Source organism: Panthera leo, chromosome C2, assembly GCF_018350215.1.
Source record: "Panthera leo isolate Ple1 chromosome C2, P.leo_Ple1_pat1.1, whole genome shotgun sequence".
NCBI lineage: Eukaryota > Metazoa > Chordata > Mammalia > Carnivora > Felidae > Panthera > Panthera leo.
The window spans coordinates 60,727,501-60,746,340 of record NC_056687.1 but is presented as its reverse complement, the minus strand read 5'-3'; the positions used below and the strand labels follow the sequence as shown (position 1 = coordinate 60,746,340).

At 38.2% G+C, this 18,840-nt stretch overlaps 1 protein-coding gene across 4 annotated transcripts in view; it reads left to right on the top strand.

Moving 5' to 3' along the window:
- The window catches only part of ZBTB20 (zinc finger and BTB domain containing 20), a 764,386-nt gene that overhangs the window by 403,804 nt on the left and 341,742 nt on the right, over positions 1 to 18,840 (top strand). For all 4 annotated transcript variants that reach the window (XM_042954830.1, XM_042954828.1, XM_042954831.1 and 1 more), the window contains exon 10: positions 8,123 to 8,170. The gene's annotated coding sequence lies outside the window, so the exon portion shown is untranslated. The remainder of the gene's footprint in view (positions 1 to 8,122; positions 8,171 to 18,840) is intronic.

The window sequence follows — 18,840 nt, the reverse complement described above, 5'->3', positions numbered from 1 at the left end:
GCACAACTTTTTAATTGGCTGTGTCCTTAAGCAGGTTAGCTGACAACCCTGCGACTAGGTTGCTAATCTCTGAAACTTAAGCCAATCTTACTTACTTCGGCGGGGGGGGGGGGGGGGGGGGGGGGGTTGTTGCATTAAATGGAATAATGTTAATGAAGTACATGGCATGTAATATGTGCTAAGTAAATGCTAGTTTCCTCCTGGCCTATTAATTTTAATGTGAGTCTGTGACTTCCTCCTCCTGTCCCTCGTCACCCCTGTGAGCATCTTTCTGCAGCCATTAAACACCAGAGCCAATGCCAGAGAAATAGGAGCAATGGGTTTAAAAAAATTATTGATTATGCAATACCCACCCTGAAAATGGGCATGTAAGGAAACCATCAAAATTCCTGCCTCCTATAATTGTAAGTTTTTCTAGTTAGCAAATAAGAGCAAAAGACTTTTCAACACAGCGTTGCCAAAATCCTATTCAGATCGATAGAACAGAATGAAATATCTATCCGAGTGATGTACATTAAACCTTTTAAAACAATAGGACACCCTTTTATTTTATTGCTCACTCATATACCAGGCTAATGTCCTTCGTCCCACAGTGGATGTTATTCACCTCAGCTCACTGTACGTTTAGACTCCTTAATTAGCACCTACTCTTTTTTGGGAAAGGTATGTGGTCAGAATCCAATGTTGAAATTTCTGAATAGTTGCTTTATGTTTTCTCTTTTAAGGAATAGGGAGGGAAAAAATACTTCCCAATCTAAGATATTTGGAGCTATGTTTCAGCCTAGAGCTGATCGTTTTAGCTGATCGTTTGTAAACCCCATAAGAGTTAACATTTATAAAGGAAACAATGACACAATCTTAATTACAATGATTCTGGCAGCAACATTCCTGTTATCCAGGGACTCTTTTTCTCGAAAAAGTCCAAGTTTTCTTTTAACCTCCTCAGACTTCACTTTCTGTGTAGCTGCAATTTTGATATGCAACTCTTTCTGACTTTTTTTTTTTTTTTTGGAATTGAGAGAGTTTGGCCAGTATCATGAAGCCACATTCAGCCACTAGGATTTCTCCCGACCTGCTCCTGCTATGCCATAATTAGTCCCAAAATAATTGTGTCTGTGGAATGGAAAGAAAGAAAAGGGAAAAGAAAGGTGACCTGGTGTAGTGGAAAATGAGTGGTCTGGAGATTTCTTGTGACAGGAGGCTCCAGTCTCATCGACGATGCAGGTCTCTACAGCTGTAACATCCTATGACAGACCCTACAAGTTGTCAGTGTCCTGTTGCACATTTTATTTTTTAATTTAAATATATACCAAAGATATATTTATTGTATATTGTTAAATTTAAAATTTCTCTTCCTTTATGATTTCTGAGGCTCTCAAAGCACATCAACAAAATAATGATGTTTATGAGGAAGAGTAACAAATAAAAGTTGGTTCTTCAGATGCAACGTGAGAGAAAGGAAAGCATTTGAGGTCAGGAATGGGCATGAATGAGCTAGAAACAGTTAAAAGTGACTCTAATCAAAGATCCAAAAAATAAAAGGAAGACGGGAAAGAGGAGAAACGACTAAAAATAAAAAATGAAGTATAAAATAGTTTTAAGGTGAACATTGTTACATAATGTAAGGATTCCTTATCAAAGAATCATTTCAAATCTTTCTCTATGGCATTTAAAATAAGACACGTCCTGAAACTAATATTACACTATATGTAAACTAACTGGAATTTAAGTTAAAACTTTTAAAAAAGAAAGAACGGGCTAAAAATAAATAACTAAAAATAAAATAAAGTAAGATTCCATTTATACAACATTAACCTCTTCTATGCTGTGGGGAAGTGAACTGTGAGCTTTAGACACTAGTCCCAGCTTTATCTCAAAATATATGTCCCTGAGAAAATTACCTCTCAAACCTCAGAATCTTCATAAATGAAATAAGGGGTCCAGCAAGTTCTCATTCATGTTTTAGAATCCGTGAAATGAGATGGCACATGGGATGGTCTTTGTCAACATACTGCCTGAATGCTTATTTAAGGGAGTTGCTGAGTTTGAGGAGATTATATCATTGACCGAAGTTAAAAACAAAAAAAACAAAAAAAAAAAAAAACTTTTTGAAGGTTTTGACTGAAATGTTGCCTCATCCCAGATGGACTAGCAGGTAGCCCCGCTCTCTAAAAAGTACCGAGGCTGCCACTGCCAAACACACTTTTAGTTGAGTCTTCAACTGGAATTTCTGAGAGAATGCCCATGCAACTTTTCCTCTAAAGGTCTCATTCTCCAATTAGCTGAAAGATGGCGTTTCTGACTTTGTAATCCAGAATTTTTGTTCATATAAAACTCCTGTTTAACCAAGAAAATGGAATTCAATACATTCTTGGTTGCCCTGCTATTAATTTAAATTTGCATAACCTAATCAAAACTCAACCTGCCTTGCCCTTCAACAAAAAAAACAAAAACAAAAAAAACAAAAAAACTATATTCTCTCCCATTACTAAATGGCTACATTCTTCTCAGTATTTTTTAAAAGATGAATTATGTTGATATCCCATGACTTTCCCTTTAGAATGTGTCCATGGAAATTAAAATGGACTTTTCTGTGCCCAAGACTGAAATGAAAAATAGTCCAAAAGGGCTGGTGGAAATGAACACAAAACTTCGCTGATGCTATCAGCATTATAATTTTTGTTAAGCTTTTTTCCAATAAAATGGAACTGAAGTCAACTGTCCCCAAATAACTGCCCGATTCTTGCTCTATATCAACCTTTTGTGTCTACAGATAAATGATAGAGAAATACAGCTTAAGATTGCCTGTAAATCATTGGAATATGTTTTTCCGAGGCTTTTCTGGTTACTTTGCCCACAGTGACGTGTCTCCTATAATCATTTTACTGTTTCGACAAATACTTGCTGAGCAGAGAGAGTGCGCCAAACACCGTGCTAAGTGCTCAGCATACAACCGTGTGCACACAGCTGTCAATTAATTAAAGCATCCCTGGCAAATGGATGGAGTAGGCATCTGTTTAATATTGAATAAGCTAAATTGGGTGGAGGAGATGATTGGACGATCAGAAATGAAACCTCAGACTCTTGTTCTTTCTTTTGGACGACCTCATGTGATTTTTCCCAGTCACCATTTACAAACCCACATTCAGAAAGGAAACCAGCTCCCTGCCTTGCCCTCAAGCTGGCTGCTAATAAAGAAAATATCTGCTTATCTTCCTCACATTAGTAGTTGTTCTCAGCCATTGGAGGGCACTCAGGTACAGGAAGGTCCCATGCCTAGCAGCAGAATCAACTTCACCCTTACTTTCCAGCCTATAATTTGGGAGCTCACTGTACAGCAGGGGAAACACTGAGGACTAAGAATGTCTACCATCATCCTGATCAAAAGTTATATTTTGAGTGCTCTCCATAGGCATAATATAAGAAATTATTTAAATTTATTTTTCAAGTATTGTTCATGAGTTTAGAATCTTTTCTCGTTCTGCCCATTTCTCTTTGACATTCCTGTCTTAGGCAGTTCTGTGGAGCCAAATAATTTGTGGCATATCTTCTTCCAGAGTAAAATAGTGACCTATTCAAAGATTTCTAAATGCATCCTTTATGCAGTTTTCAAAGGAGATGGGTAGAGTGGGACATATTTCTCTTTGCCCCATGTGTCTTTCAAATAATATCAGTGACTAGGTAAACCAGTCGGACCATCGCATTGGCTATCATAGATACAGATTCCCAAATGCACAGAGAGAATCATAAATAAGTGCATACGGAGAAGTCTGACAGTTTAGTGGAATTGCTTTCAAGTCATTTGACACATTAGTACTTTCAGACATTCACCTGTCAGTGATCCTCATTAGAAATAAGATTGGAATATTGGGGTCACTAGCTCAAAGTCCTTTTTTCTGAGACCTGAACAACAACCAAAAGAGCTAGAGGGAATAAGCATGAAACTATTCTGGACATTAGAACTGTTTCTCTAAATGAGCTCTTTCTCTCTTTCCTCTGTTCCTCTTTTTCACCCTCCCCTTTCCCTCCTTTCCTTTTCCTCCCTCCCCCTCTCGTTCCTTTCTTTTGAGTGCTATGAATTCATTAGATGGCATAGTGTAAATCAATAGTAAACGCTAACCGCCTACTCTGTACTCAGTTACGCAACATCACATAACCGGTACACAGAGACAAAAAGGGAAAAAGCACACACAGCCTTTACATTCAAAAGCTCTTGCATAATTTTACTTTTCCACAGCCAAAAAGAAAAAAAAAGGAAATAACAGATGGGGAAACTTACAGTTTTTTTTCCCTTTTCTCAGACTGTTGAGGAGGGAGTTAGTTAACATCCGTGGCCATTTCTAGTTGCCCTAGGCTGCAGCAAAACATCCCATAATTGTCAGTGCCTCAAATGGCTTTAAACAAGATTTTGTGACCCACCATGATGTGGTAAATTTTCCAAGTAATATAAGACTGAAATTATTCTGAGGTGTTTAATGCTGACTTGGTTTTTACTTGTTTTGTGAAAAATCAACAACATTTAAAGTATGAAATGAATTTTAAAATAGAGGATAAGGAAGACGGCTGTGTGTGTGTGTGTGTGTGTGTGTGTGTGTGTGTGTGTGTGTGTTTGTGTGTGTTTTCATTTGAAAAGTATCCTGATGTAATATTTATGTAAAAAGCCAGTTATATAAACCCTGTCTTTCTCGTGTCTTTTACTTTGGGGGCTGTATAAAGCTCTCATGTTTTTTTCTCATGACAAACTGCATTCAAACTCCAAAGTCTTAATGAAAAAGAAAACATCTAGATGCTATAGCACACACTTAATTCAAATTCCGTATAGAATTTATCCCCTAAACAACAGTTCCACTTAAAAACTGGCAGTTTCTGGAATTTTCCTTTTGAACTTTCTGTCACACCATTCCCTGCAACACCTTTGGGTCCATTGCACCACCTTTATGTCTCCTAGTCCCTTTGTAGCCCTTCACTCCTTTCCTACACCCCCGTGTTTTCACTAGAATAACTCCCTTCCCAGCATGAGTGGGAACTCGGTGAGATTTGTGTGAAGTTTATCAGTCTTCCTTCCCTGTTACAATATTTTATTTCATTTAATGGACTCGTGTCCTCTGGGAATCAGACATACACCTGATGAGGGAGGTTGGAGGACTTGTTGATTTTGTTTTATTCTTCCTTTTGAGTTTCTGCCTATTGAATAGTTATAAAATGGATGCCAAAATGGTAGAGAGAACCTGACTAGGCATTGTCGGGTATCTGCTAGAGGAAGGTAAGAGCAGATGTATGAGGGGTACTTCTGGTGGTAGTTCTGATCGTTCTTAATGTAATCTGTGAGAAGGTGAAAACAGTCAAGGAAGAGGGCAGACGTGAGTAGAACTCTTGAGGCACTTCACCTCCTTGTATTTGAGGTCAATAACATTGCTGTAGGTCATACTTTCCTTCTGGATGGAAAAGGCAGATGAAATGGTTCATTTGATTTTACTGAAGGTAAGAGATGAGTGTTCCTTCACTTAAAAAAAAAAGATTTAGGCTATTTCCTGGTTTGTTTACCTTTCTCTTATGTGTTAGCTATTAAATTTATGACTCCTTTTGTATGGGAAAATCTGGTGCATAAAGATAAAAATCAAAGCCAGGTGAATTGTCTGGTTTTTCAGGTTTCATTGCCTGAATTTGTCTCTCTTGCAACAACCGAGTGATCAAGAGACTTGGGATTATCATGTCTCTGCATCTCTGATGATGGGGGCATCTTTAATTGTCTTAATGAATCATGAGTAAGCTAGGATATATTTTTAACCATTTATAAATACACTTCCTGGTTTTTGTCTTTAAAAAAATCTATGGCTCAGGTAGATTTGTTTATGGAAAAATAATGACAGTCGATCAGAATAGTCTTTCACCAGGAAAACATACTCCTATGTATATTTTTTCTAAGTGTCCCTCTACATGTGTTATAGCTGAGTTTAGATTCCAGTATACAATTCGGTTTGTATATACCTGCATCATGTAAAATACCATACTTTATAATACAATTTGAACATGATTATTCCTCAGTAACCAGCGCTCTGTAACACTCTGTATGCAGGGAACGATTTAAAAGACTACTTAGAACTCATCGATGAGCATTTTCTTGGTTGTCAAAATAGTTGGAAGCATGTATCATAAAAGAAATAGAGGAAACTGTGTTGAAGTAAAATATCTTTGAACTTTTTTTCTTCCTGTTTCTCAGAATAGTTTTCCATTTTCATCTCGGTGGGTTTTTACACTCTCTGGACCATACTTAGGGCAGAATTGACCTTCCAGCGTCCAATGGCTGCCAACTAATTCCATTCAGCCTTCATTTTCAGTTGTAACCAGGGCCCTGGAAACAGGCCACTTCTAGTTTTTCTTTTGTAATATGGGATCCAGGCTAAGAAGGGCTAGCAGGCCTACACCTTATGTTCCCAGGACATGCGAGAAGCTAGGGAGAGTTTTAAACATTTTCTCATTTTTCAGAAGTCCTTCAGAACACTTTCAACCTAACTTCTCCTTGCTGTTGGCATCAGTAATAGATATTTTTAAATGCTGTGACAAGACCCTTAGCCACTGATTTACCTTTCCAAACAGAATTACTCTAGTTGTGCATATAGTAGCATATAGTAGCCCCTTCATAAATATTTTACCACGTTTTTATGAGCTGATGAGGGACCTGCTATGGCACTTTCCTCCCAGTGCTTATGCAGGTGAGCAGTAAGCCACGAGAGGATTAAGGGATAAGATGAAGTCAGATGCAGCGCTCAAGTCCCAGCAATGGACAGATCACCCCATTTTATAAGAAACCCCTTATTATCCTGCCTCTGTCTTTATAAAAGTAGCAAATTGCAGAAGGCAATTTTGTGTACTTCCTAGAAGTCCTTTTCATTGGTCAGTGCTGCGAACAGTGGGTCATTTAAAAAAACATAATTTTTGGCAAGCTACTTTGGTGGTTCTCATTAAGTTTCATATGCAGATGTGTCAGGAACTTAGGAAATTCTGGGTCTCAAACATATTCCTCTTGCACTGTGCTACAGGGTCCTTTGAATCTTGGCTTTTCTCATTTTCCCTGGACAATTATTTTTTAGATTTCTTTTATTTATATAAGTCTTGGGATGATGAATATAGACAAATTTATATAGTTTTTCTTTTACGTAGTTTCATTACTTTTAGTTACAATAATTCCAGATCTTTCTAAATCTATGTTGGCTTCAGTTAGTTATGCTGGTTATTTTCAAGGCGTCATTCTGGTGGTGATATTGGGGGTGGGAGTTGATCTCTGATAAACCATCTATGGCTTCTAAATTATAAAAGCAGAGAAAAAAACAAGCATGTGGAATTATTGATAGACTGCTGCTTGTTAGGCAAGCAGTTTTTAAAATGCAGATTATATAATATTGGGGGATTTCGTTGCTCCACAGTAGAAGCTTTTTAAATGTTAATTTGGGGTTTGTTTTGTTGCTCTGTGACTTAGCATAAAAGGTTTTGGTTTTAAAAGGTTTCAGTTGACTCGTTCCATTTGTCTTACAGGACTTGGAATATAATACTATACATTTATTTATGCTCATGAAGGAGAATAAGGCCAGTAACTCACAACTCATGAAACCAGGGGGTAAATAATCCATAACTTGCTCTCCCACCACTGCCGCAATATTTATATCCAGAACACAAGTAACAAGCAACCAAAAACAAGAAGAAACCAGTTTGTTTTTATTTACAAAATGTTTAATCAAAAGTACAGTAAAGTTCAAATGGAGCTGCAAATCCTGGTGGTTCACAATGGTTTGATTTATTTTTTCAAACAGACCATGGATAATTAACCATAAAACATAACTTTCCCAATACAAGTTACAGTGAATTTGCAGAAATGGGCAGCAAGTCTTCCACAACTAGTTGCAACTGGCTGGAGCCCTTCAAGCTGAACATGCAGACCGTTGCAGGCGTCACCTTCTCAGCACACCCTTGTATGTTCCTTCCAAAAGGAAGCATCCTTTACTCTTCATACAGTGTCACCGAGGCACTGTCCCAATGTGATAGGCGAATGGGTTATTTTACATGATCACCGTGTTGTCATACATTTATTAAATACCCAGGGTTGACCGTATTCTTTTCATTTCAGAATGTTTCACCATCACTAACTGGATATTTCTCACAACATTGCTGTCTGGTAAGTAACTTTCATTATTTCTAAATGACAATCTAGAATATTGTGGTGCAAAGAAGTCAAGTACACTTCTGCCAGCCTCTGAAAGAATTCAACCTGAAGGCTGTGGTGTGTCCACCACCTCCAAGTACTATTTGAACAGAACGTATTTTGACATTGGTGAACAGTACATATTTTATATCCAGTTTGTTCATTTGAAATACCATCATTTAGAATGATAAGACATGTGATCCCAAGAACCTACGATCACAGATTTCAACGAACATTTCACAATGATTTTGCTACGCAGAGGTGGAAGCATTCAAAGGCCTTGTTTGTCAGGCTCTCTGGAGATATATATTTCCAAAGGAGACGCCTCAATGGACGTCTCCATGTGGATATTTTCCATGTGGAACATGGGACGCTTTGGCATTAAACAAACAAACACAGAACCTTCTAAACACATTTTGTGATGCTTTCAACTACTTATTATTATTCTATGATAGGCGAAACATTTGAAATGCATTCACTTCATTTGATCCAATCTGAAAATCAGACCTGATTGCTCTTGTGCACACCCACAAACGGAAGAGGAAAAATGTCCTTTAGGAGCATGAATATGGATAGCCACCTCTTTAATGAATTAACAGGGCCAAGACCAGAGCTGCAAGTGAGCCTCGCTTTGAAAACTTTGAGGTCTACATGTCTTTTAGTGGAAATTTGTGAAGTTTCGGGAAGGTTGGGACTGTGGCCTTCTTGATTTCTTGAGATGTCAGTGGCTGAGAGGAAGAGTGCAGGTCAGGACTGAGGGTATATTCGCAGAGCATCATCAAGTCAGAAAGAGCATAAAAGCTGAATTTGTAGAGGTTGGCCTGCCCTGAAATGAGAGGGAGGAAGACGAAAGGGGGTGACTTGCTTGGCATCTGATGAGACTCTGTCTGGCTCCAGCCAGGCCGAGTTAGTCATGAACATCATATTCATCCAAACTTTTAAAAGTTACACTCTTGACTTCACTTTATATGAATGTGCATAAAATGGGGAAAATAATCTCTTGGGGCAATAAAGATAGCTTTCTAACAGGGACTTTCTGTATCCATGGCACATAATCCATAGCTGTCGCTGTATTTTTGTTCCTAATTCTGTCGCACATCTACCTCTGAACATATCCATCTCACCAGCGAAGGCCTCAAGCCTTTAGGATTGTAACTACCCCCACCACCCCATGTGCATTCCCACACTTTATTTGTTACACTGACTAAAAAGAAACGCGCATATCAGTGTGAGCGGCCTGAGTCCAGGGACAGGCTTATTTGGTAACTTTAATTTGTTGCTCCCATTGCTTTCATGGCTAAAGGATCTCATCACAAAATGGCCTGAATTTCACACTCTTTCTGGCTTGCAGAGAAGCTGGTTCCTCCCCTATTTCTGTCCAACACACAGAAAGCTCTTTATGTTTCTATGATCAGATAAAATCTGTATTGACGTTTCTTTTCCTGTGGGTGTATTTCGCTTCTAGGTATGAAGATTTAAAGTATCTGGGCAAAGCTGTGTGTTTGCAGTTTCTCTGTTTTTAGTGAAAAGCTCCCTGGGAAAGGAGAGCACATCTTATGCAGTAATGAATAAATATTTATTTTCATTTTAAAATGATACATGTTCATTAAAAATAATTTGGAAAAACACATAGGAGTAAAATGAAGAAAAATACAAGTAATTATTTCTATAATTTAAATCCAATCATTAGTAACCATTTGATGTATTTCTTTACTCTCATTTTTTCCCTGAGGATATATATATTTTTAAAAACATGCTGTAAACGTACTTTCTACAGAATTTCAAAATTTAACCTAAGAATTTTACATGTAATTACATGGTTCTTATAAATGTCATTTTACGAATGTGTGTGTGTGTGTGTGTGTGTGTGTGTGTGTGTGTGTGTATACATATATATATATATATATATATATATATATATATATATTCATTCCTGAAGAGGAATTGCTTATTTAACCTAAGTGTCCGACAAGAGCATTTTGGGTGTTTTGTTTTACTTTTCACATTTCCACAATATCTTGCATACAAAGAGTAGATGAATCAATCAAAATCAATCAATAATGAATAAAAGAATGAAAGTTTAAATCAGTATATATTTTTGAATTTTTTATCATGAAAACTTTCAAATACATGAATGTAGAGATTACTATAGCGAACTCCCATGTACCCATCACTTAGCTTGCACAATGATGAGCTCATGGCCTGCCATTTTCCCATTCTACTACCATGTTACTTTGAAGCAAACCCCAGACATCACAGCATTTAGTCCATAAATATGTTGGGCCCACAAGGACATTTTCATATGTTAATGTTATAAATATTGAGGTAAATAGTTCTAATCATTATATATTGGAGTATTTTTCTTCTGAGTATACTGCCATTATGTTTCCTAAAATGTAACAATTGATTAGAAAATCTCAGCAGAGTGTTTCGTAATATTCTTAGATGCATCTGTAAGCCAAAGCACAATTTGGTTGACTAGAGAGACATTTCACACATTTGGCTAGGTTTCATGGGGGAACTTTTCTTTGACATTTTTTTTCACTTGCCTCAAACTTAGGATGATAATTTGCTGCTAGTTCTGTATAGCATTAGTTAGACTCATGACGGGATATACACTGTGTTATATACAATTCTGTATCTGAGGTGAAAGGAAAACATAGTGCTCTGACTAGAAGTCCAGCATGGTTACAGCCAACCCATAGTGGATCAATGTGGCCAACCTACTTAAACCAGACCTAACACTGGATTTAAAACTTTCGGGTTTTTTAAAGATATATTGGCAGAAAGGAAAGGTTTCGTCCTAAGAAGGCATTTACAAAGTCTGAAAAGGGAAGAATTATATATTAATAGTCTGAATAATTAAAAAAAAGAAAAGAACTGTGTTTGGGGAAGTGAGGGTCAAAGGAGATGGTTCATTGTATAAAAAAGGGCACTCCCTATGTTGCTTATATGTATTGTTCTAGTTTACTCTAAGAATGTTTAAAGAATCTAGTTTTCTTTTGCTAGACTAGATCCTTTACACACAGAGCTCCACAGATGATGAGGGCTCTGGGCAAATTAGGCTCTCCATAGAGAACCTATAGTTAGGGTTTAGTCCTGCTCGCCGTCTTTGAATTGCAGTCAGTGACGGTTCAGCAGCAGTGTGTTGTCCAAAAGGTGTATTCCACTCATCAGAAATTCAGGATGTGAGTAACTATGTAACATACTGCATCAGTATAAACTGGATTTATGTGTTACTCAGGTCTATTTAATCTTAGGAGCACATTTTCCATTGGCCTCGAAAGTGAGTAGCTAGAATATTGATGTGCATAACCCTTGGGGAAGAAAAAAAAAAGAGCTTCTCCAACTACACTAAATCTCTAGAAAAATATGACGGCTTACAGTATGGACACATACAAAGTATTTTCAGCCAAAGTTGGTAGAGGAAAGCACATTTGAAAAAAAAAGAAAGAAAAGAAAAGAAAAGAAATAACATAAGCAATAAACTATCCCAAGCAAACAGAATGCATCTGTAAAATTTGCCAGACTGGATGGTGTAAACAATGCAAACTTTTTTCTTTCCATTTCATTTTTCCCCTCGGTCTTCTGATCCTCTCTATTTCTCCTTTACCCTGATCTGACATTACTACCATTAAAATGTCCTCAAAAGGTCAGGAAACAATCTGATAGCTTGGCATTGAGCCAGGCATTCTAAGGAAAGATAGGTAGGAACTAGCCACTATTTTAAAGCTGCAAAGACATTTTACCATACCCCATAACACCCATATTGTAAAACAGCTAACTTTTTCATCATTATTTTTAAGATTGATATTAACAACAAGACAAGTGAAATAAAGGCATAAGTCTTCACTTCTTCCTGCATCCTTTTCTTATGTGTGTTAATTATATAGCTCATGTCATATAAACCAGAATATAAACTGCCTTTTAAAGATAAGAATAAGTTTGCCCTTGGTTCTCTCTAGCTAATGTATTATACACTGCACCCAAGTGAACCATCAATGCCTCATTCTGATAATAACTATAATAATAATTATTATTATTAATGATAGTGTTTGCTTCTTGATATGTGTATGAGGTTTCCTTATGCTTGGCCTTTGGGTCTGGTGTTTGTTCAATTGTTGTTACATTTGTGACTGTATGTACCCTGAAGCTATAAAACAGCATTTCTTGGAATAAAGTAGTACTCCGTATCCTCTACACCTTTCCCCCTATGTAAGTTCAGAATCATTGGTGGATGATTCTGCTTGTATAGGGCAGAGAATCCTTTGCAAATGCCTGCATCAAACCAGGATTTTCATTTTAGACCAAAGACACAGATAGTTGCAAAAGGAAAAAAAGCAGTTTATTTATATCATCAGATCCATGTTTCCCAAAGTTGGTGTATTTTCTGGATAAACTTTATTGGATATGTAATACATCATCATGTGCAATTACCATAAGGACGAATTATGACATTCTCTGAGTGAGATATTGGGTGATCCTGCTTTACCTGGAGTGATGAGGGAAGATTGAATACCCCATTCAAGACAGACATTCAAGATGATTTTGCAGCCAGCACAGTCACTTTACATTGGAAATGCTGAAGAGAAGGCTTAACTTTCTCTTCCTTCATTAGAAATTACTCAAAGCCTGTGATATAAACAACATACTTTGGAGATGGTCTTCTCTTTGGGGGACTGCTCCATTTGCAAACCGTGCTAGGGTCCACAGGGAATTGGTTCTGTGTGTTCTGTCCTCTTGTGTGAAATATTCTTAACATGCTGTTGATATATACTTTTTGGCCAAAAGTAATTTACTTTTTGGTTTTTGATGACCACTCTGTGAATCAACCTAATGTATTTGTGATGTGGGGAACTGTAACCTCTGAACACTCAGTTTAAAGACTTTTATAATGAATTATTTAAGGACATTTTAGCCCTTAACTGTTTCTCTGTCCACAAACAAGTTGATTGGTTAATCATGTCTTGTTTATTTTTATTGTTGTTGTGGTACACGTTGTACATAAAACAGGAACGAGGCTATTTGTAAGAGCTAATTATAATGGCAAAATTGTACTTTCTCTAACTGTTCTCTAATTTTCTAATGTTTCATTATATCAAGACCTGCACTCTAAGAAGTATGTTTCAGTTTTGCTAGGGAAATGACAGAAGAGAAAGATAAATCCAGTTCTATAAAGTGATGTCAAGCATAATTTAGCACAACTACCAATATCAATAGTTCATTCAAGCCCTAGTCCTCCACTCCTGGAGGACTTTGATTTCTGGCCATCCTTTGATAAAGATCCAGAGCAAGGAAGAAACAGAGACTAATTTTGAGACTCTTGGAGGTCTATCTTTTAGGAGGAAATGATGGTTCTAGCGGATTCTTAGGAGCCCAAGTTACTTCTGACATGGCTTCTATAGCTCTTGTTGGAATCAGAACTCACAGTTTTCTGTAGATAGAATAAAAAACCCAGAGGCTGTGTCCTTAAGACATTCTCCATGCCATTCTTTGAACAAACTTTTGCTAATGCTTACTATGTGACAGGTAAATGTGAACTCACTTACCCTTTCTTCCCTCCTTCCTTCCCTCCTTCCTTCCCTCCTTCCCTCCTTCCTTCCCTCCTGCCTTCCTTCCCTCCTTCCTTCCTTTCCTCCCTCTCTCCCTCCTTCCCTCCTTCCATCACTCCTTCCTTCCTTCCTTCCTTCCTTCCTTCCTTCCTTCCTTCCTTCTTCCCCTCTCTCCTGCTGTCCTTCCTTCCTTCCTTCCTTCCTTCCTTCCTTCCCTCCCTCCTAACTCCTTTAATTTTTTTTTTCTCATTTAAGCACGGAGAAGTTTCCTTATAGATTGCTAAGGGCCCTGTGCATATTTGCATGAAGCCAAAGATTCTGTCCCTTCTAGGAACTCTGGTTGTCAACCGGTGATCTTGCCTTTGTCTTTTCTCATAGTTCTGCCTGTGGCGCCTGTCACTAGCAGTCAAATAAGGACAATTTTACCATTCTCTCCTGCTGCTCTAATTTTTTTTAGTGCCGGTACATGAATTTGTTATTCTTTATAATTCCCTTTGAAGTTGGAAATCCAAGGGGAATCTAAAACCGACCAGATGTTTCTGCTGCTGGAGAGGGAAGAGAGTAGGATTAAGTTTAACAAAAACTTGGTCTCTAGGAAGAAAAATCATTTCAGCTGGAAATCATCTTTAAACGCACTCATTTGCTACATATCTGTTCGTTAATTTACATTTACTAGTCCTTTGTAGACAATATCGCCTGTCAATTTACTCAGGAAAATTCATAAATTTTGTGAATAGACTCATGCTGTGGTTTGCTCAGGCCTACGTCCCCTTTGGAGTTTTAGCTCTTTCCATTGCTCTGCATATTCCCCTCGCGTGCTTCACAAGGAGGATTGTCTGTGACTGTTGTTGATGTTGCTGAAGGATCACCATCATGTCACATCAGGCTGAGAGGCCGGTTCTGCAAACTGTTTCAAGAGGGTGAGGTCAATGCAGCCTGCGGCTAGGGAGGGAAGGGAAGGAGATTTGCCAGAATGCTTCTCCTTTATGGAGAACTTCATCCACTTTAGGGATGTGTAGATCAAAACAAGAATAAGACTGATGAAGACCTTCAGGGGAAAAAAGGAAAGTTTTGTCGTCCCTCAAGGATTCAGTTGATGTTGCAGACAGCGTGAATAAACAGATTGGGAGATGAAAAATGGTAGAGAAAGTGAAGTATATGAAGGCACAAGAGAGAAAAGGGCATCTGTGCAATGACGTTTATAGGGCCTCTCTGACTGGACATCCAAAGCTTCAGGCCCCGGTACAAGTGGGAAGAGCGAATGAAAAATTAAATTAGAGGAGAGTCTCAGAAACCAATCAGAATGTTTTGGTGGTTTGCTTAGAACTTCACGAAAGCACTGGATTGCAGAGATGCATTTTTATTTGCTCACTTCCTTCTCGGTACCTGTCCTGCTGGGTCCTGGCATCACTATTAGGGTTTCCCAGGTTTCCCGAGGTTTACTAGGAGGACAGAGAGATCTGCGGATAACTACTTTACACCCCTTCCTTTGCTCCGTGGATTAAACGTTTGGAAACATCTTCCACACCTCATGAGGGAGGAATACTCACAACCCATAGTTTCTATTGCCCCAGCCTATCTTCATTTTAAATAGAAAGTCTGAATCCTCAGTAATTATATTAAGCTTCTTAAGCAGCACATATCAATTGCATATACCATTTTAAGCATTTTTTTCAGCCTCTCAAAAGAGAGTAGGGGAAGAGACAGAGAGAAATCACTTAGCAGCTGATTCACTTATTTTAAGCAGCTTTCCCCATTTTAAAATATAAAAAATTCAGGTCCTGGAACATTGGGTGATTTGAATGTTCTGTAAGGATTTGAAAAAAGATTTTTAAAATATCATATGTTCTACATTCAGGGACCCGGATTTTCAATTTAGTTCTAAAAGGAAAAAACAGGTTGAAATAAGGGAGTTTCAACCTAAACAGTCTCTCTTCTTTCTTTTCATTATTATTAATGAAATAATTATCATTTATATAATATATTATTATTATTATTATTATTATTATTATTATTATTAGTCAAATGGTATGAAAAGCATTTATGTTGGTCTCACTGCTGTGACAGAGCTTAACCTAATAATCCAAGACTTGGAACTTGGTGTTTCAATAAAGGAAACACTGTTTGAGGTATTTTCCATTCAAACCAGCATCAAAAGTTTTTAATTAACACCATCAGAAATTAACGGACTACATGCAGGACAGGGTTCCTCCATGCCCAACTACCGGGAACAAGACAGCAAGCGGGACCCAGCGTGTGTGTTTTTGTTTTATAGTGTATTTTTATTTACTCGCTGAGGCAGAGTCTGAGCTGCACGCAGTGTGGCGGACCCACAAGAGTGAAACCTGAAAGGGCTGCTCAGCTCCAGCAGTTTCATTCTGCTCACTGATGATTGTCCTGAGTTCTTTGTGGTTGTAATTGGTTAGAAAGTTTGAAATTAGCAAGTCCTTGTCAGCCCCTGAAAGCTCTGAAATCACCAGGCTTAGTACAGCTATCAAGCCCACTGAAGCCTAATCGCCTGTTGGGTGAAGAGCCTCCGAGCAGTGGGTGCCCCGTCCTCAGGCTTTGCCCCAGTGGCACTTCCCCAGCCTCTGGAGCTCTCCGTCCTAGACGGTGGCTTTGTTGAAGCCCTTTCTTTTCCATCACTGAAGCCTCTTTGGGGATGAACAGATTATGGCCTGACTAATGGTGGGGGAAGTGAGCACAAATGGGAGAAAGAGTGAAACAGAGAGGTTCAAGGGAATAGAGAAGAAGAAAGACGATGAAAAAGCACAAAAGAAAAAGGAAGTGGGATATGAGATGGAAAGAGCTTTGGAAATATTGACATTTGGTTTCTGTGCAACTGGATTTGATGTCTCAGGATGGAACCCACTGACAGAGCCTAAATGGTCCGTGGGGCTTTTCTTTCTTTGTTTTTTTTCAGAGCTTTTTTTTTTTTAAAGACTTGCCTATCATTGTCACAGGGAGGCCACATATGTTCATATAAGGGACCATTAGCTACCTGCCACCACCACCACCACATTTTCTAAGGATTAGGAATACAGTTCTTTCCCTTATACATTATGATAAAAGAAAGAGGGGTCTATCAATTCTCCGGTCACCACAGAAGTATCTATTGTTTAATCTTATGCTCTGGGCCCCCGAACCAAATTTTCTCCAGCAGACTCCTACCCTGATTGGTGAATTGCACAAAAAACTCCCCTTCACCCTTATAGCAACACAGGAACTGCTTGCACAGGGTTACCTAAAGTGGATATTGTCAGCAATGATGAAACGTTTATGGAAGCTTAAAGGTCTGAATAACTTCCTATAAACCTTCTCATTTACACTGAAAGCCTTCAAGCTTAATACATTTAGGTACAATATTTAATCTTTACCCATTTCTTCTCCACTTTAATACAAAACAAAACAACAAAAAATACAAGCCAAATACAGCAACATAGATATTACTGCCATGAATTCAGAGTTCAGGAAGTTTTTCAATAGGCCCAGTCATGACAAAATGATGCAAAAATGTACCACCATTTTTGGAAAATCTCCTTAAAGCAGTTCAAAGATTTCTTCCCTGAAACACAGGGAGATCGATACATATCAACTTCTAGGGGATAATTGGTGAATGAGTGTCAGGATTTTCACAAGAACTGCTGAGTCCAATCTTGACATTCTAGCCAGAGAATCAGGTAAGCCGATTAGCAAATCATCATTTTTCTATTTCTTACCTGGGCAGTGTCAGGATTTACTGTCGCAAAGTTTGACTTACAGGAGTCAGAGACACTTTATGTGGAATATAATTAGTAAAAAGATGTCATTCTAACCTTCCCCAGACCATCCTTTAGGGGCTGCTAGATCAGGCTGCAGTATAGTGTGCCCCACTCCCCAGAAGTCTTTAGAAGCTTGTCTAGCAGGTATGGCTGACACTTACCTCAGCCCTTCACCTCACCTCTGATTTCGGCTGCACTTGGAGCAGTTCTGTGTTAGCCCAGACTCCCACATCAGGAGTGTTTTTCCCAGGATCTTTTCCATGGCTAGGGGAGCTCAATAAATCTACACTGGATTGGGGAAATTGGGTTGGCAGCTTAATGCCCTGGGAGCATAATGGGAGAAACTCTCAAACAGAACTGGAGAAAAAATGTTCCAGCCTGTTTCTTTCAGATGGGTGACTCTGGAGGCATTATGTACAAGGCTCAGAGACGCAAGTGGAATTATGCTCCAGTTGGTAAACTGGTGTTACTTTGACACATTTTTATCATTGCCTTGTTTTCTTCTCTGACTCACCAATCTCTCCTTCACACCTGCCTTCTGAGATCACCTTCCAAATTACAGCTTGTACCCAGGTCCTTGTTGAAAACTCTTCTTTGGAAGGATCCCCAAAGGAGACAGTAGTCAGATTTTTTGTTTGTTTGTTTGTTTGTTTTAATTAGTCAGGTCACAGCATATTCTTCTCTATCGTCTACTACCTATAGTGAATTATTGCCCATTCATAGCCTGGTTCCCAAAGTCAAATAGAAGCCCAATTACTCACATCAATAATTGTTAACACTTGGAGAGACATTGTTTTATTCATCTGTGGTCTCCTGTACCTAGCACTGTCTTGACACATAGTAGGTGCTCAGTTAATGTTTGTTGGATGAGTGAATAAGTTCATAATTTATACCAATGACTTTTATTGTCAGTAATAAGAAATACTGGTGTTTCAATCAAGCATGAGATGTGTTACAGTAAATTTGTTATGAATAATAAATTTATGAAGTACATGTATTTAATTTACTCTTTTAAAGATTAAATTAAAACAATATTTTTCCTATATACAGTTACCCTCATATACTTGTGTTTTCTTTTTTTTTTTTAATGCTTATTTATTTTTGAGAGACAGAGAAAGACAGAGAACAAGCAGGGGAGGGGCAGAGAGAAAGGAAGACACAGAATCTGAAGCAGGCACCAGGCTCTGAGCTGTCAGCACAGAGCTGGACACGGGGCTCAAAATCACAAACTGCGAGATAATGACCTGAGCCGAAGTCGGACACTTAACTGACTTAGCCACTCAGGAGCCCCATGTGTTTTCTAACATGCTTTATTAAGTGGGAACCAATG